We start from the raw sequence: 18018 nt of genomic DNA on the forward strand, positions 1-18018 counted from the left end.
GTGTACTCACTCATGAATGTGAAGACCCTGCCACACTACTCACACCAGGAGAGCTTCTCTCCGTGGACTCTGATGAATGTGGAGGCTGGAGATAGTTCTGAAGGCCTTGTCACACTGCTCACATTTGCAGGGTTTCTCTCCCGTGCGGACTCTCTGACGAATGCAGAGATTGGTGTCCTTACCCAGAGTTAATATGGCCTCTTCCCTGTATTGATTATCTTACATGTCCACACAGGAGAAGGCCTGATCTGTTTCTAAAATCTTTCCCACAGTCCTTGCATCTTTAGGATTTCTCTTTTGGGTCTGTGCCTTGCTGTTCACGAGGACTCCAACCGAAGCCCTCACCTCCCCTGACTACAGTTGTACCATTTCTCTTCTGCTGAAATTGTTTCATATCTAAGAATGCCTGCTCTGTTATTCAGAATTTTTCTGTAGTCACCACATTTATAGTGTTTCTCTTCTGTGTGGGCACTTCTGATGACTACAAATGGTAAACTGAGGCTTCCAGCTATAAACGTTATGTCCATCTCAGTAGCCACAGGGGCTCTTTGAATGGGCTATGGGGGCAGAATATTTTGCCCTTAAACAATGGAGAGGCTTGCTCAACTAAGTCAGACAGATGCTGGTTTTGGAGTTTCTCTAAACCACTTTCCATTTATATGGGCTGAGGGGGCGGGGGCGGGGGGCTGTGTGTTTCTTCATAAATAGCCTGGGCTGCCTGTGTAAGCTAAATGTGTTAATTCAAGCTTACCTGGAATGTGGAGGATACATCTTAATTCAAGCTTACCTGGAGAGTATGTGTTAATTCAAAACCTATCTAATACTCAGATAAAACACTTGAAATTCTAAGAAACTAACAAAAAGTCCTTTTGCGTGTAAGCACCATTTGATTCCCCACTCCTACATCCTCTGTATAAAAGGAACCCCAAAATCCTATTTGGGGCTTGGTTTTTATTAGGACAGGAGTCTGCTGAGTCTGGCTGATCATAATAAATCTTCCTTCTCAGCTTCTCACGTCCTGGCCTTCAATACCAAGTCCACACAAATTCTTTCTCTCCACAACACCTTGGGAGGGCTTCCCTCGTGTATCACCCTTCCCTCAAAGATTCCCTGGGTTACAACGTGAGCTTCACGCCCCTGAAAAGTCCACCCCTCAGTCCTCCACAGGGTCGTGGGTGAGTATCTGTGCAGGAACATTCAAAGGGCCAGGATCTTGCTTTTCTGAGTTTATGGAATCACTCGCCTGAAGACTCACACTGTTCTCACTTTTGAAAATCTATGTACGTAATCTCACCCATTTTTGATGTGAGGTAAGATCCAGATTGGAGTCTCTGGAGCCTTTAAAATGACCCAATACACTGTACAGATTCAACTTCATAAAATACACCAGATATTACATGAAAAATTGACAAAATTTACTTAATACATGTCCATAACATATCTTCTATCTCTATGGTATACATAACTGTACTTAAGTCTATTATAACCACAATTATAAAAGCATATGTATTTTCCCATCTCAGCATTTCATATATTATTTGTATAGCATCTCATAACAAAAACTAACATTTATTGAGCATTTATTAAGGGCCTCCATGGGTCCATTCATGGGCTTTTTGGAAGCCCTCCTTACCTCTGTTCCCAAGTCACCCGCCATTACTTACGTGCTGCAATTGCCTTGGTGCATGTGTGCTTTGGCTGCATCTCTTCTCTGGCACTGGCTGGGCCCTTCCTCATTCCTGAGATGGCTGGAAATATCCCCAGGTTTTCTTGGGCAAGTCCTAAGATAATACCAAGTTGGCTCTCTTACCCAAGGTCCTTATTGGTGTCATGAAACATTTTCTTTCTCCTCTTCCTCATCTCCTTATCAGGGACCTTGGGACACAATGTTGTGAAGGGTCCACCCCAGCTGAACCCGGAGAAATGCAGAAAGGCCTCCCATTCTTTCAGCTACTTTCCCAGGTGCTGTCCTACTTTGGGGAAACAGAGAAATAAGACTTGCTCCCTACTTGATGAGCTCACAGTCTGTCTGGTGTAACCAGTTCACATAAACAAACAAGCATAAATTCCCGAGCACAAAGTCCTTAAGAAAGTGTGCATATGTACCATAACAACACAAAGCTTGCACTGTGTGCAAAAGCTCCTTGTGAATTACAAAGTACTTTGTAACTGTAAAGCCATACATAATACCATTGATTCTGCCACAAATTAACTCTGAGAAGGTTTCTACCAAGTATCAAGTAATATTGAATAATTCAAGACAATATTTACTTAGTGTCTACTTTGAGCTGGGACTTGGGCTGGGCTCTAAGGAGACAGGAAGAATGAAAATGATTTTTGCTTTGAGATGTTGACAGTTCAGTTGGGAGAAAAGCAGGGCATTATGTGGCATGACAGGTGCTCATTATGTGGCATGACAGGCATTTCCACCTGCTGTGGGTACACCGAAAACAAACAAATGAACTTGACTGGGGGCAGGTATCCGGGAAGGCTTCCTGGAGGTGTGACATTTGGCAAGGCCCTGAAACATAAGCAAGAAATTGAAAGATGGAGGGAAGCGTGGGGAGGGCATCCCTCACTCTAGCAGCAGGTGAGGGTTGCTTGAGTCTGGTCAGTGTTTGTGTGAATGTGTTGGGAGAGGGGCGGGAAAAGACAACCCAAAGGAGTAATTGCTGTGAGGTTAGCAGCCTCAGGAGCAGAATTTTTAAATCTTTCCAGTTCCCCACAGAAGCAGGCAGGACGACTAGGCTGGCAACACTCAAACCCCACAGGCAATGTCTAAAAAGTATCCAAGTGACAAGACCCATTCGATAGCAGCGTCTGAGCAAGTGGAAGCGGAGGAAAGGCAAAGGGTACCTGAAGTTCCAAGAACAGAAGAACCCCGAATTGCAAGCGGGTGATGGAAAGAGTTTTTAAAATAAAAAGAAATGAAAAAAGATAAAAACGGGTTAGAGAGAAAATCATAGGTTTAGAAAATAGGCTTAGAAGTCACGATTTTTCATTCCTTTTTGTTGCATCGTCATCTTGCTGCGTGACTCACTAGCGTGGGTACTGGCTCACCACACGGGCACTAGCGTGGGCACTCAGCTCACCGCATGGGCACTCGTGCGGGACTCGGCTCGCTGTGTGGGCACTCTCGCAGTCACTTGGCTCACTGTGCAGGCGCCTGGCTTGCCACACAGACACTCGCATGGGCACTCGGCTCACAGCGCAGGCATGTGGCTTGCCACGCAGGCACTGGCTCGCTGTTCCGGCACACTTTCTCTTCTTCTTTTTTCACCAGGAGGCCCCAAAGATCAAACCCGGGTCCTCCTATATGTAGGAGGAAGCCTTATCATTTGAGCCACATCTGCTTCCCTATTGCACCTTAAGGAAGGAAAAGTCTTTTAGACATCTAGGCAAAAAAGATCAAGGCACTTACAAAGAAAAGAAAAGTAGATTGCTATCAGACTTTTCTACAGTAATGCTTTCTGCCAGAAAACAATACAGTCATATATTTAAGATGGTCACTGTGACAGTTTGATATTATTTATGAATTCCAAAAAGAGAGTTTGTAAACTGGTCTGTTCCTTTGGGTGTGATAACCCTTTGATTGTATTAGATTCAGCTGAGCCGTCTGATTAAATTATGTTAAGATTAGGGCTTTGATTCATCCACTTCATTAGAGTAAGACTCAGCTTTAAGTCCCTGCCCCCTTGGTGGGCTGATAAAACAGGCTCTCACACAGAAATAGACACACAGAGAAGCAGATACATGAGGAAAGAGAGAAGGCTCCACCAGACACAGTAGAGGCCCCAGGAAAGAGACAAGCCTTATGCCAGCCCACAGTTAAGATCAGAGGAAGCTGAGACCACAGAGCTGAGATTGGGAGAAGGAAGGCTGAACCCTCGCAGACATCCCCCACCATCTTGCTTCAACACGCAGCAAATGACTTTGGGCGAACAAGTACCTCTTATGGTAACTTGAGTTGTGAATGTAAGCTTCTACCCCTAATAAACACCTTTTATAAAAGCCAACCAATATCTGGTACTTTACATTAGCAACCTTTGGCTGACTAATACAGTCAGGGAGAAAATGTGACCTGAAGACATTACTCACACAGGCAAATCAACCTTCAAGTCTACAGGTCTCTGGAAAAGAGTAAGACCTTGGGGAATATTGACTAAAGAGTGAGTTCAGGGAAATGGTTGTGGCTCAACCTATTGGGTTCCCATCTACCATATAGGAAGTCCAGGGTTCGATGCCCAGAGCCTCCTGGTGAGGGCAAGCTGGCCCACGTGGCAAGCTGGCCCATTCAGAGTGCTGGCCCATGCGGGAATGTGGCCCTGCACAGGAGAGCCACCCTGCATGGGAATGCCACCTTGCTCAGGAAAAGCCGTCCTTTGCAGGAGTGTCAGCCGACACGGAGAGCTGGTGCAGCAAGATGATGCAACAAGAGACACAGAGGAGAGAAAATAAGAAGACATAGCAGAACAGGGGAGCTGAGGTGGCTTAAGAGAGTAATTGCTTCTCTCCTACTCCAGAAGGTCCCAGGATTGGTTCTCGGAGCCACCTAATGAGAATACAAGCAGACAGAGAAGAACACACAGTGAATGGACACAGAGAGCAGACAACAGGGGAATGGAAGGGGGAGGAGGAATAAAATAAATCTTAAAAAAAAAAGAGTGAGTTCATACAGCCCAGATGACTTCAGTTTAAGAACTGGCAGTGAGCATTAAACATAGATGTACCCTAGGACTAAGGCTAAGACATACTTTTAAGAGAGACTGTGTAGGATGCAATGGACTCACACTCTGACTGGGAATCGAAGAAAAAGGTCAAAAAATGGGTAGGGGAGAATGGGAAAATTATGAAAAGTATAAATGTGCTGATTATTTAATTTCTATTGACTGGCAGGCAAGAGATAGTAATACCTCAGATAAATGCTGGAGAGAGGAGAGGAGAGAAGGGGAAGAGGAGTCACCAGCTAATTCCAAATGGGGCATAGTAGGGAACCAATAGACTTGGTTAAGATAAAAGTGAGGATATTATACAACAGTATTAGTGTAACAGTCACCAGAGCAAAACACAGATATTAAAACCAAAATACACCCATAAAAATGGGAGGGTGAATAAATAAGAGAGAGCACATAATGAAACACAATTTCTATAAAAAGGAAAACAAGGTGACAGCATGGAGGGCAAATATATAAATCATAGGCTTTTATTAAAAATGGGAAAAGTAAAAGTATGGGCAAAAGTATATCAAGTAGATGAAAACTGAAAGAAAGCATATGACAATCTTGATATCCGACAAGGCAGAATTCAAACCAATAAATAAATAAATAAACGAGACAAAGGAAAATCACTTTATAATTCCAAACATTATAGTTTTCCAAGACGGTACAATGGTTTTTTGATATATATGCATCTGATAGCACAGGCAGAAAAACTGTTGTTTTCGTCTATAAAGAGACATCGACAGTCAGGAACTTATAACAAAGCAAGACAAAGCACACAGACAAAATAAACAAATGATAATATATAAAATCTAAACAGCACGGGACGCGGGGCGGGCGGCGGGCGGCCGTCTCTCGGCTCCGGCTCTGTCGGGCCTGCAGTCCGGCTCCCGCGCTCACCACCGCCCGCGCCTGCGGGGTCTTCCGCAAGGGACCGGCCCGCGCGCTGCGCCTCTTCTACGACCTGGCCTGGGGCTGCGCATCCGCTTCCCCCGCCGCTGCCTCGCGGCCTCCAGGACGCTCAAGGTCCGCCCGCGGGTTCCTGTTGAGGGCATCGAATGCCTTCCTCCAGCTGGGACCGCGGTGTGTCCTCAGCTCCCCGCGTCAAGGATACAAAGCCTGAGGCCTGGAGGAGGGACCTCGGGAGCTGCCTGGTCACAGCGAGGACGGGGGAGGAGGTGACCCGGACACACGCTTCTGCGGCCTGATCAGAGAACACGAAGGAGAGCCCTGCGCTCTCAGGTATGCCTGTCTGCATGAATAAAGCTGCGCAGAGGGACATGGAAATTCACCAAATGAGTTATCACTGGAAATGAAAAGTGATTTGAGTGATTTTGACCTCTTGCTTCTCAGTGGCAGCAAAGTGCTGCGGGATTTGAGAGACTCACTAAGAAATTCCGCTTGGGCAGCGCTCCCTGCGCGTCTATCCTGTGCGCCTGTGGGCGAGGGCTGGGCACAGGGTGTGCTCGGGGGTGAGGCTCTGGTGGGGCCTGGCTGGGAAGACAGCTGCACAGAACAGCTCCCCTGGCTGTCAGAACTGCCCTGCCGTGAAAAAACGAATTTGCTGCAGTTAAAAATGGGAATTTCTGCAGATGAACTTCCAAGGGCTTTCCTCGAGGGCATGGGCTCGGAGTCAGAACTGTCTGACTTACATTCCATCATTTCTGCAACACTGTACGTGTGTCCTGGTGGACTCCTGAATGAGGAGACAAAATATGCTTTCTTTGATGCTTTAAAGCCCATGTTTTTAGGGCAAACAATAGAATACAAGAAAACGTTTTCAAGGGTAAAATGCGCATCCAATGATCTGCAGGTAACACTGGGATTACTGGCTCCATGACGAACTTTTGGATTAGCAAATTTGTCATGCCATAGTTAGGGCTCAGGAAGATTAATAAAAAGAATTAGATTACCTTTAAAAGTTGTCTTAGAATGATTTATTTCACTTTACGTCTAGATGCAGTGTGCTATTAAATTCTTGCTTTGGTTTGAAGAACTCAACAAACTTGAAGTAAGTGCAGTTTAAACTCCTTACAGGCTGGGTGATCTAGAAGGGTACCTTGAACCTAAAAAATTCAGAATTTGAAAACATTTCAGGCGGTGGACTTGGTCCAGTGGATAGTGTGTCCGTCTACCACATGGGAGGTCCGCAGTTCAAACCCCAGGCCTCCTTGACCCGTGTGGAGCTGGCCCATGCGCAGTGCTGATGCGCGCAAGGAGTGCCGTGCCATGCAGGGGTGTCCCCCGCATAGGGGAGCCCCACGCGCAAGGAGTGCACCCCGTAAGGAGAGCCGCCCAGCGCAAAAGGAAGTGCAGCCTGCCCAGGAATGGCACCGCACACACGGAGAGCTGACACAACAAGATGACACAACTAAAAGAAACACAGATTCCCGTGCTGCTGACAATAACAGAAGTGGACAAAGAAGATGCAGCAAATGGACACAGAGAACCGACAACTGGGGTGGGGGAGCGGGAAGGGGAGAGAAATAAATAAAATAAATAAATCTTAAAAAAAAGAAAAGAAAAGCATTTCAGAAGCATCCTGACATACACTATTCACATATCAGATTAGGACCCTGTTTAAAATTAAATTTTTCACGTATCTTTCTTCCCCATTCTAAAGGGCTCCAGTCCAGATAGATTTTCATTGAATGGAGGTGCAAATTTGTAAAATCCATCCTCTTCCCTGCTGTAAGCCTTGCTGAGTTCATGGGAAGCTTACCATTTCTGCATTTTATAAAATAATTTTGGAATTATAATTCCTTTATAATCACAAAAGGAATATTTGTGATTTCTTTTCTCATATCTCTTTCCTTCCACTTGAAGTGAAATTTAAAAGGAGGCCAGATGGTGAAAGTTGCAGTTTTAAACTTTAGAATGATCCTTTCTCCAATTAGGAACCCTAGTAGTGTTACTGTAAAATGAAAATGAGCTTGAAAATATTTGATGTAGCTCAGTTGCAAAGGGGCAGCTCAAGTATTTCCACTTTCTAGGGATTGAGATATCTTTTACACTAAGATTTTTTTGCAGTAACTCCTCTTGATGATAACTGATAAAGGTCATTTAGAGTCATAATTGTGTGTAAGTTTTTCAGGAATCCCAAAGTATGACTTAAAAAAAATTTGGGGGGGGAGGGATTATTGATTGCACATATCAGTTTATATTGTGTGCCTAATTACTATGCTATGTGCTATTTTAGTGATTTGAGAAAATGAAAAATAAAATCTGTTCTTTAGCTTAAAAAAATCTGAATATAATCAATAAGATTTTTAATAAACTTCTTCAAGCTCATTAGACAAGCAGCACATTCAAAATTCACAGAAGTTAATCATAGCTTAAACCACAAAAAACACCTCTCAATATTTCCTAAATAAAAGAGATGATATCAACCACCTTCTCTAACCACAGTGCAATAAAACTGGAAATGAACAACAATAAAAATAAAACAGAAAGACCTCTCCAGATGAAAAGGGAAAACATATTACTAAATGATTTTGGAGTTAAAAAACCACTCGAAATGAAATTTCAGAATTTCTTGAAAAGCATACATGGGATATAACATTAACAGATAACAGAGGCAATTTGAAAGCCCTAAATTCTTCTGTCAGTAAAGTCAATCCCTAACAATGCCAGAAGTCCAAAGTCAAGACGCCTGAGTGGGCTCCACCTGGCGCGCGAGGGAGAGGCACTTCCATGTCCCCGCCTGGCTTCCGGGGCCGCGCAGTCCGCGGCGTCCCTGGCACCACGGACGTGACTCTGCAGCCTCTGCCTCCGTCTTCTCCTGGCCTGTCCCTCTCGTCACACCGTGGTCTGCTCTGTGGCTGTCTCCTCTCTCCTTTCTCTCTCCCAAGTACCATCTGTGATTGAGTTGAGGGCTGACACCCCTTCATTAGATCCGGTATCCTCGATTCCAGCGCTTTATCATTTTAGGTGATATTAACAGGTCTTGGGTGGATGTCAATATGGGGGGACACCATTTAACTCACTGCAACACACAATGGAAAATAACTCAGTCTTAAAAAAGACTGACCTACCAAAACATGCTAATGCTGTTTAAAAAAATGTGTAAATTAAATCAAATGAAAAATTCATGATTAATCCATTCCATGGTATATGACACAGTGAAAATTCACAACTGAGCCCGATGGCCTCCCTGTCCTCAGGAGGCCTGATCCTCAGGAGCACCTGCTTGGGCCCCTCCTGCACCCCGCTCTGGAGCTGCCTCTGGCCCCTCTGGCCTGGGCACGAGACGACCGTTGCCCACCTGGGGAAGGACTCTATGAAGCACAGTTTATCGTCCCCCTTTAAGGATTATGGCTCTAAAGCCGGGAGTCCGAGTTGGCACCCAGGTCCCTCAGACAGTTGGTGGCAGAGCTGGAGGTGGTGTCCCTTCAGTCCTGCCTCCTCCTTCCTCAGGGACACACTTCCTCTGTCTTCTGGGTGGTGGCGTGTGCCCAGCCTTAGAGGAGAAAGGTGGGGACATGCCGGCCTGGAACAGGAGGTACAGCCTGCCTGGCAGGGCGGAGATGGCGCTGAGGTCAGCGAGCGATTGCCTGGTGCTGGCTTCTTCGAGGGCACGTTCATCTTTTCCACTGGACGGGACATGAAGAGCAGGGAGAGGTGCACTCCGTGGTGCCCCTGGACAGGCAGCCCCCATCCACTCTTGTCCATGCCCTGGTATTTGCCTGCTGTGCAGGCACAGGGGCTACGTTGTGGGCAGATGGGGTGTCCAGGAGGACACAGCAGGGCCTGCAGAGGACCGAGGTCGGGTCCTTCCTGAGCAGAGGTCGAGGGTGGACCCAGGGCCTGTGTGTCCCCAGCTAGGGACAACCATTCAAGGCCCTCTGCCCCTGGCCTGGGTGAAGGTGGGACCTGAGCAGCAGGGACTTTGTGAAACTGCAGGCCCTGCTTCAGAGGGCTGCCGGTGTGGAGTGGGAAGAAGCTCCTGGAAGGGGACCTCAGTGGAGACCCGAAGAGGTGGTCCTGACTGGGTCAGCACTGGCTTTGCAGGGGAGGAGGGGGTGACCGCCTCACTCCCACCTGGGTGCTGGGCCAGGGCTCAGCAAGCTCCGAGGGACCAGTCCCTCCCAGATTCAGCGGAGGGGCCTCCTCGGGCTTGGCCCAGGCCCCTGGGGCCGGGCTCTCCCTCACCCTGTATGGGGCCGTGGCCCCAGACATTTGTGTGAATGATGGAACTCAACTGCTGGAGCCAAGCGGGGTGTGGGCCTCTTTCCAGAAAGGAGCCGACGTGGGGCCAGGGTGGACCCATGAACAGGCAGAAGGGCCTGGGGGTGACGAAACAGAGGCAGGCAGTGGGGGAGGGGCAGAGTCCAAGCAGCGAGCCTCCAGCCCCTACACCCTGACTAGGTCACAGCTTTTGCAAATGCAGCTGCAAATATTGCCAGGACACAGCAGAGTTTTGAATGCACTGAAGCTTTTACAGTTTGGAAAATACTTTAATTTTTAAAAAATACAAAATTATATATACAAAATGCCCTGCCATGGGGGCCCCTGGAAATGAAGCTTCATGCTGGGAAGCGGACTTGGCCCAGTTTTAGGGTGTCCGTCTACCACATGGGAGGTCCGCGGTTCAAGCCCCGGGCCTCCTTGACCGGTGTGGCGCTGGCCCATGCGCAGTGCTGATGCGCGCAAGGAGTGCCGTGCTACACAGGGGTGTCCCCCGCGTAGGGGAGCCCCACGCGCAAGGAGTGCACCCATAAGGAGAGCCGCCCAGCGCGAAGGAGGGAGCAGCCTGCTGAGGAATGGCGCCGCTCACACTTCCCGTGCCGCCTACGACAACAGAAGCAGACAGAGAAACAAGACGCAGCAAAAAGACACAGAAAACAGACAACCGGGGGAGGGGAGGGGAATTAAATGAATAAAAATAAATCTTTAAAAAAATAAAAAAATAAAAAAAAATAAAATAAAAATAAAAAAGCTTCATGCCCTCCGCAGGCAATGTCACCCTTCTCACACTTGACAGTCCAACATCATCCCATGACCTCCAGGGCCTGTCCCAGCACATTTTTCATGCTGCCCTCTGGTCAGTCCTGCTCTTCCCACCGTACCCACCATACCACCTGGACAATTCCAGGTGTGCCACTTTTGGCATCACCTCCTCCAGGAAGCCTCTCTGGATTTCTGCCCCTCTGGAGTGGGTGCCTTTCCATGTTCCTATTATAGCCCCTCCTCATCTCTGTGCCATTTCCCATGTCACGCTGATGTCTTCCACATCTCCAGCCCTCAGCGCCAAGGGGGCACAGATGGGGCCTGCCCAGATCTCCCCAGGTGCCAGGCACCCAGGGCCCACCCTGTAAATGTCTGTTGAATGACGATATCCATAGGAGGACACTGAAGGTCACAAGCTTAGGGGTGAGTCCCAACAGCACCCTCAGTGGTGGGGTCAGGAGCAGGTCGCTCCACCCCTCTGAGCCCAAGGACTGAGGATTAAATGGCAATAGGGATGGGAGATCTGTCTGGGCACCAACTTTCCTCAATGTGTTCTTTGACAAGTAGGAGGAGGCAGAGGGCCACCACAGCACCCCCGCTGTGCAGAGGAGGACACTGAGGCAGCCTCCCGTCCCTGGCTGATGCCCAGGCACCCTTGCCTGGATGGGGGCTGGACATGTGCCCACTACGTGGGAGGCCTTGGCTCTGAGATGACATCCTGCTGGGTCCCGTCCCTGTCCCCTCCCCGGCACCAGGTCAGGAGGACACGCAGCCTCCCCTAGCACAGAAGGTGCAGAACTCAGGCCAGGCGGGAAGGTCGCTGGGTTCTGGCCTGCAGGACCCTGAGGGGCCATTTGACCTCTGTTTTCTCACCTTGTGAATGGGGACGACAGCGAGGGCTCCCTGGGAGAAGGCCCTGCATACAGACGGTCATGTGCTCTTACCACACAGCTACAAACTTGCGACGGTTTGCTTGGTCGGTAGAGGTGGGGTCTGGCTGTGGACGAGGGGTCGGTCCCGCTTGGGACGAGGGGTCGGTCCCACTTGGGACGAGGGGTCGGTCCGGCAGCAGACGAGGGGTCGGTCTCACAGGGGTTGCGCGGTTCGGCTGACGGGGTCGCCCAGCGAAGCCAGCGACGAGGGGGTTGCCCGGAGAAGCAGGCTACGAACTGGGGACAAGGGAGGCCAGGCCCTTGTCGGGGGCTCTCAGGACTGGAGGGCGCACGGCAGAAGAACTACCTCGGAGACAAGGTAAACACACAAGTCCACTTTATTGAGGGAGAGGCAACAGTTTTATAGGGGCTGGGGAAGGCTGATTGGTCGAAGCCACGCCCTGTTCTGATTGGTTGTTGGAGAAAGGTCAGTGGGAGGTACTGGACGGGGGAGGGGCGGTGGTTAGGGATTGGCTGTTGCTGTTGCTGGGGGAAGGGGCAGGGTTTAGGGATTGGTGGCTGCTGTTGCTGGGGTAGAGGGCAGACTTGAGTTTCCTGCCCACGCCCGGCTGTTGCTGCTGTGGGGGGGGGGGAAGGGAAAAGGGCAGACTGGAATTTTCCGCCCTGCGCCTGCGCAGGGAGAAAGAAGAAGGGTGTTGCCTCATAAGGCATTGTGTGGCGCTATCTGGGAGGAGGGGCGGCCACGGAGGCATGGCTGCCGAGAAGGGGAGACCCGAGGGCACTCTGCGCCCATGCCGAGCTCCCTTCAGGGGTGGCGGTGGGCCCGACCAGCCACCCTATTACAGGGGCAGCGGTTTGGAATAGGCCTACCGCGGCCGCTCCCCCGCCAGGTCAGCAAACCACACTTCAGCCCGAGGGGCGACCGCACAAACTGACTTGAAGGGACTGATACTTTAAACCAGTTCTCAAATTCAAATTATTTTAAAGCTGAGAACCTTTTGTGCTGGAGACTTATGTCCCACCTTGTGCCACAAGTCACTAAGGGCTCGAAGTCCCAGTCTGAGCACCTGCCGCCAGCCCTCCTGCTGCTTCACGGTGCTGCCACTAATTGCGTCTGTGACTTCCCCCCACCAGTGATTGGGACTCAGGCCTGAGCACAGGTGAGACCTGCACCAAAAGGCCATCAGGCAGATACATCTGAGGAGAAGGGGGAGCACCTGGGACCCATTCTTCCAGAAAGCGACTTGTCCTATATCATCGTCTTCCTGGCCAAGTGCCACCACAACCCAAGTATCCTGGAGCTGCGGTCACAAAGGTGAGCCCCTGCCCACACAACACATGGCGATGTTGCCAGACATTAGCTGAGGGCCTTGGGAAGGTCACTCTGCCCTCTAGCCTCAGCTTTCTCGTCTGAAAAGTAAGGTGACAGGAGACCAAACCTGTAACTTACTCTAAGGATGAAATGAGATAAGCCATGCAATGTTCTTCCCCATACCTGGCTCTCCCGGAAATGCTGCTGGCGGGCGGAGGTTGTTTTTCTCTAGTATTTTCCTTCCCCGTGGAGAGGCTCTTGGCTGCAGCCCTCACAGACCCCTTAACCTCCCTTGTCCAACTGGAAAGGACATTTGAGACTCCACCCAGGGAGCCGCCGTCCTGGTTGTAGCCAGTGCAGGAAGCACAGGGGCTGCAGGGAGTGCCCGGCCCGCTCGGATCCCTGGGAAGGGACGGAGTAGGGATCAGTCATTATAAAAGAAAAAGATATGTAGTGCCCACTGCATGCAAGCACTTCTTTAGGCCCTCACCTAATTCAATGAACTAATCAGATAAAATTCCCTCCCTGCCTGGGATTCCCATTCCAGACAGGGAGCCTGGCAGTTACATTCGACATCAGCAGGTGGCACACCCAGTAAGTTAGCTGGGACGCCCTCACGTATCCCTCTGTTGAGATTCAAGGGAACATATTCTGAAAGGAATGGCAGTTTCTAGAATGGATTAAAAAAGTGGATGAACTTTGGGTCAAGAAAGAGGGGCTACTGTAACCACAGACCCCGGGGGGGGGGGGGCAGGCAGGAGTGGTCAGAGAGGGGTTGGCAGCACCTTGGATAGTCATCCAATTATTCCAGCTGGGGGCTACTGTTGGGTGGTACGTACCTTTCCCCTGCAGGAGGAAAGCAGTCTAAGAAGCTGTGGATGGGGTCTGGGAGCTTGAGGAGTTCCTTGAGGAGGGGAAGCCCTAGCACAGCCTTGGTGCCAGCCCAGAGGGCACCGAGACTCCAGGGTCCAGGGCAGGGAGGAACTGCTGAGCCAGGTCTCCTGACAACACTCTCGCCCTCCGTAGCTCAGCCCTCTGTGCTCGTGCTGCTGGGCCTGGAAAGCTTCCATTAGACGTGATGTCCTCTCGGTTGAGGAAGGTCATGACTGTTTGCATGACGTCACAGCAAGGGCCTGGGAGAACCTGGCTCAAGTGAACTGGGGAAGAGAAGGTCCATAAACCACATACACTGTGATTTTTTTACAAAAGCTGGACCCTAGAGGTTCCTAGAAGTGATATTGGGGTCAGTGGGCCTGGGAAGGGTTATAGGGAGGTGGTGAAGTGTCCCAGATGCTCACAATGGGAGGTCTGGGTGGGAGGTAGGAGTCTGAGGCTGAGGAGCCTTCCAGGCAGGGGCGTTGGATGGACTCAAGAGCTTTGTCTCATCACCCCACTCCCAATGCCACATGTTGTCGTCCAAGGCACTGCTCCCTACCTGGGGACCTTGCTGATTGAACTGGTCCTTCTGGACACAGCTCTCCAGGACCATCTGGACATTAAGTGGGCCTGGGGGTGGGTTGAGGGCTTGAGGCTTGGGGGAGAGGGCTCCTCCCTGAGCTCTTAGCCTTGGGCATGCCGGGTCCATAGGAGCCTCACAGTGCCCCTGGGAACTGGAGTATCCTGTCACATTCCAGATGAGTCAGCAGAGGGAGGACATCAGCCGCAGACCCGCATGTCCTTCCCACAACCTTCTGACTGCACAACAGCACAATGCTCTGGCTGAGCTGGGCACCGCCTCTCCTTCAGACCTGTCCCTGGTTGGGGAGTGAAGTTGGGCACTCCCTGGCCAGGCAGCACAGGAGAGGCCGAGCAGTCCCTTCCTGCCTGACTTGACAGTCTCCCCATCTGTCATTAGAGAGGGGTAGTGGAAGGTTCCTTAACCTCTGCCCGAGGGCCCACTCCTCTGGCGCCTAAAACCTGAAGTTCCAAGGTCTGGATGTGCTGGCCTGCCTCTGGTGGCCCCTCCCGATAGTGCAGCTTGAGCAGGGGTGAGGGGGCTGGTAGAAGCCAGGGGGCCTTTCTGATGGACCTGTGCTGTTTTCCAGGAAAGGATGATAAATGATGAGAAAAGGAGGAAGGTGAGCAGCTGTGGGCTTCACTGCAGGGGTGGGGGCCGGTTGGAGCAGGGGTGGAATTCAGAGTCCCATCGGGGCAGTCCTCCCTGGCAACATGTCCCTGTCTCCTAGATTCCTGGGGGAATCTGGTGCGCAGGGAGTGACGGGAGGGGCTCGGGATCAAGGTCCACTTGTGGAGGAGTTGCTGGTTAAGCCCAGCCCTGAGAACAGTTAGGGGCTGGGCAGGACTGGAGGTGAGGAGGGGCTGCTCCCGGGGCTAAGACCCAGACCCTGGCCCCTATACCACCCTGTGTCCCCTCCCAGGCCTCCTCACCACCCAGTCCATCCCTCTGCCCAAGGAAAACAAAGAAATGTCCCAAGAGAACCTCCTCCCATCAACCTGAAAAAGTCACAGCCTTGTGCCTGAGGAGCTATTTGAAGACTGGTCCAGGTCCTTGGAGGGGCTCAGAGAGTCAGAGGGAAGGCAGGGCAGGAACTGGGTGACGGCAGGGGTGCAGTCACCCTGATAACTGTGGTCAGAGGCCCTGGGACCATGGGTCTATGTCAGCATCAGACCTGCTGCCCAGCGACAGTCGAAGTACCCAGACTCCAACTTCTTGGGGCAACTCTATAGGGAGATGTGGGGCGAGGCTCCCAGTAGCATCATGGTGGACGCCCTGACGTGCAGCAACCACCTGTCTTGGCAGCTGGGTCCTCTGTCCCCATCAGACGACAACGCCTTCAAGACCTGGAAGAACAAGGCCATGATAAAGCCTGATGGGGGCCCGACCTGCAGCAGCCAGGGGTGGGCTGCCTGGGGGGCTCAGTGAAGCCCAGGGCTCAGCAGAGTCGTTGGGGGTCAGCCTGTGCTGGGATTTCCACGCCACGCTGGTCTAACTGGTGATGTGGGCAAGTTGCCTTGTCTCTCTGAGCCTCAGTTTCCATTTTTGGGAAATAAGGTGATGGGGAATGACCTCTTAGACAGCTGGAATCCATAGGGCACTGTTGACGGATCATTTAGCTGGGTGTCCAATGTACAAACTGCAGTGGTAGCATGGGGAAGGCTGGCCAGGTCCTGGGAAAGGCCCCCATTGTAAGCCAGACTTTCCATCCAGCCACCAGCCCCTAAGTCAGTGTCAAGGACCAGCAAGGCTACCATTCCAGTGATGTCGGGGACAACCCACGACTCAGCGTGCACTTGGCTGACTCCTCCATCTTCAACGGGGAAGAGATGAGCACCAGCCGTCTCCCAGAGTGTATTGAAGCTAGGAAAAGGTGACCTTCCCTCCCATTTCCTGACAGTCCTTCCCTCATCCCATCATTCCTGGTGCCAGCGTTTCAACGTCTGCACCTAAAATTTGACCGATAGGACCTGGCTCCAGAATATAGCGTCTAGAAGCCACATGGACCTGGACACAGGGTCTTTGGCTTCTGCTGGTCTTGCTGTTCCCCACAGAGTAGGCCTCAGCACAGCCTCCAGCCGCACCTCCTCCTCCTGGGCTTCTCTACCTTGTTCATTGCAGTCTAGCACACCCACAGGTGCTCCTTCTTAGGGGGCTGCAACCACAACTCCTCGCTGTTGCTCTACAATCAGCTGGGAGCGACTGCAGCATCTGTGCCATCCACCTGGACAGGAAAAACAGCAATAGGTGAAGAGCATCCGGGGAGCCAGGTGGGTGTGGCGTCCTCTTGTGCCCCACTCAGGCCTCTTTGCATAATGACCCCACCTGAACAACTACTTTGACACCCAGCCATATCTGGGCCTCCCCCCACCCCCACCCCCCAGGACAAAGCAGGCAGCCACCATAGCACCCACCATACAAAGGACAACTAGGATGGTTCCTCATCACTGGCTGATGCTCAGTGATCCATGCCTAAGTCGCCTCCAGCTCTGGGATGTGGGGCTCTCAGGAGGCAGCATGGGTTGTGTCCCCCTGTTCATCTGCTAAACCTGCAGTGGTCCTGAGTCCTCTTCTGGGTGGTCACAGCCCTGAGCAGTCTGGTCCAGATGCCCTCTCCCCACTGGTCTGCTGACCCCCAAACCAGCTTCACTGATCTTTTCTTTACCTTGGAGCATGCCAAGCCTTTGTCCACTGCAGAAGCCTCCTACCTCCATTGGTCCTCCTTATAACCCACACGTCCTCTCAAGGCTCAGGTCAGAGGCTACTTTTATGGGCACGGGGATATGCACAGCTTTTGGGATCAGACCCATAGTTGGGCCATGTAACAGCCCTGTACAGGCACTTCTCAGAGCCTCAGTTTCCTTGAATGAAAGTGGGGTCTGGGACTCCGACGTCTCGAAGGTTATTGAGGTTTGAAGCAGAGGGCATGAAGGTGCCTAAAGAGCGTGGACGTGGGGAGACCCGCCTGCCCAGGAAGCACTCAGCGCAGAACAAGGCCCCCGGTGACCAGCAGGAGCAGCGGAAATGGGCGGGAGGAGACGCTGAGTCCCACCTTCTGGGCTGGGAGCTTCCGGTGCTGGTGACGGCGGGAAAATCACCCAGTGCCCAGGAGGGGCCCCCTAACCACAGCAACTGCCCCCCCACCAGCCTGGTGGACAGACCCTTGCTCCAGGAGAGCCTCTGGACCACTGGGCCTGGGCTTCTGGGGTCTGGTCACAAGGAGGGGAGGGGTGGAAGAGGAAGAGGAGGGAGGCTGCCTAGGCTTCTTTCGGCTGGACTCAGGGGTACTGCCGGGCTCCAGGTCTGCCTGACCCGGGCGTCTACCTAGGCCCCCCACCTCCGGGGGACAACTGGGGACCTTGGCAGCAGGAAGGAGGGAGATATTTGTGTCTCTTGCGTCTCCAAGCCCTTCATGTCCATCAGGACCAGCGCCTGGCTGAGTCTTCGGTGGCCCTGATCCCCGTGTGACATGGGGGCACAGAGGGGATGGTGGTGGGAGACCGGAGATGTCAGTCAAACGGCTCCCGCGAGCGGCGCAGTGGGGGCAGCTGGAGACCGTTAGCGCCGGCCGCGCGCATGCGCCTCCCCGAGACCGCCGCTCGCTGTCGGTTGGGCTCGGGGGACTTCGGGGAGAAGGGCGGCAGGGCTGGGCGGGACCCAGGCAGGGGCTTTAGGGGGCGGGCGGCTGGG

The 18018-nt window shown here is 51.8% G+C and overlaps 1 long non-coding RNA gene across 1 annotated transcript; it reads right to left on the reverse strand.

The window, feature by feature from the left end:
- Nucleotides 1–13061: 13061 nt before the first annotated feature.
- LOC131279626 (uncharacterized) lies at nucleotides 13062–17812 on the reverse strand. Its single transcript, XR_009187023.1, has 3 exons — nucleotides 16994–17812; nucleotides 16436–16552; nucleotides 13062–15674 (listed from the first exon to the last, which is right to left on the reverse strand). It is a non-coding gene; the product is annotated as an uncharacterized lncRNA (long non-coding RNA).
- Between the last annotated feature and the right edge of the window lie 206 nt (nucleotides 17813–18018).

This window comes from Dasypus novemcinctus, chromosome 8 (assembly GCF_030445035.2).
Source record: "Dasypus novemcinctus isolate mDasNov1 chromosome 8, mDasNov1.1.hap2, whole genome shotgun sequence".
In the NCBI taxonomy this organism is placed as follows: domain Eukaryota; kingdom Metazoa; phylum Chordata; class Mammalia; order Cingulata; family Dasypodidae; genus Dasypus; species Dasypus novemcinctus.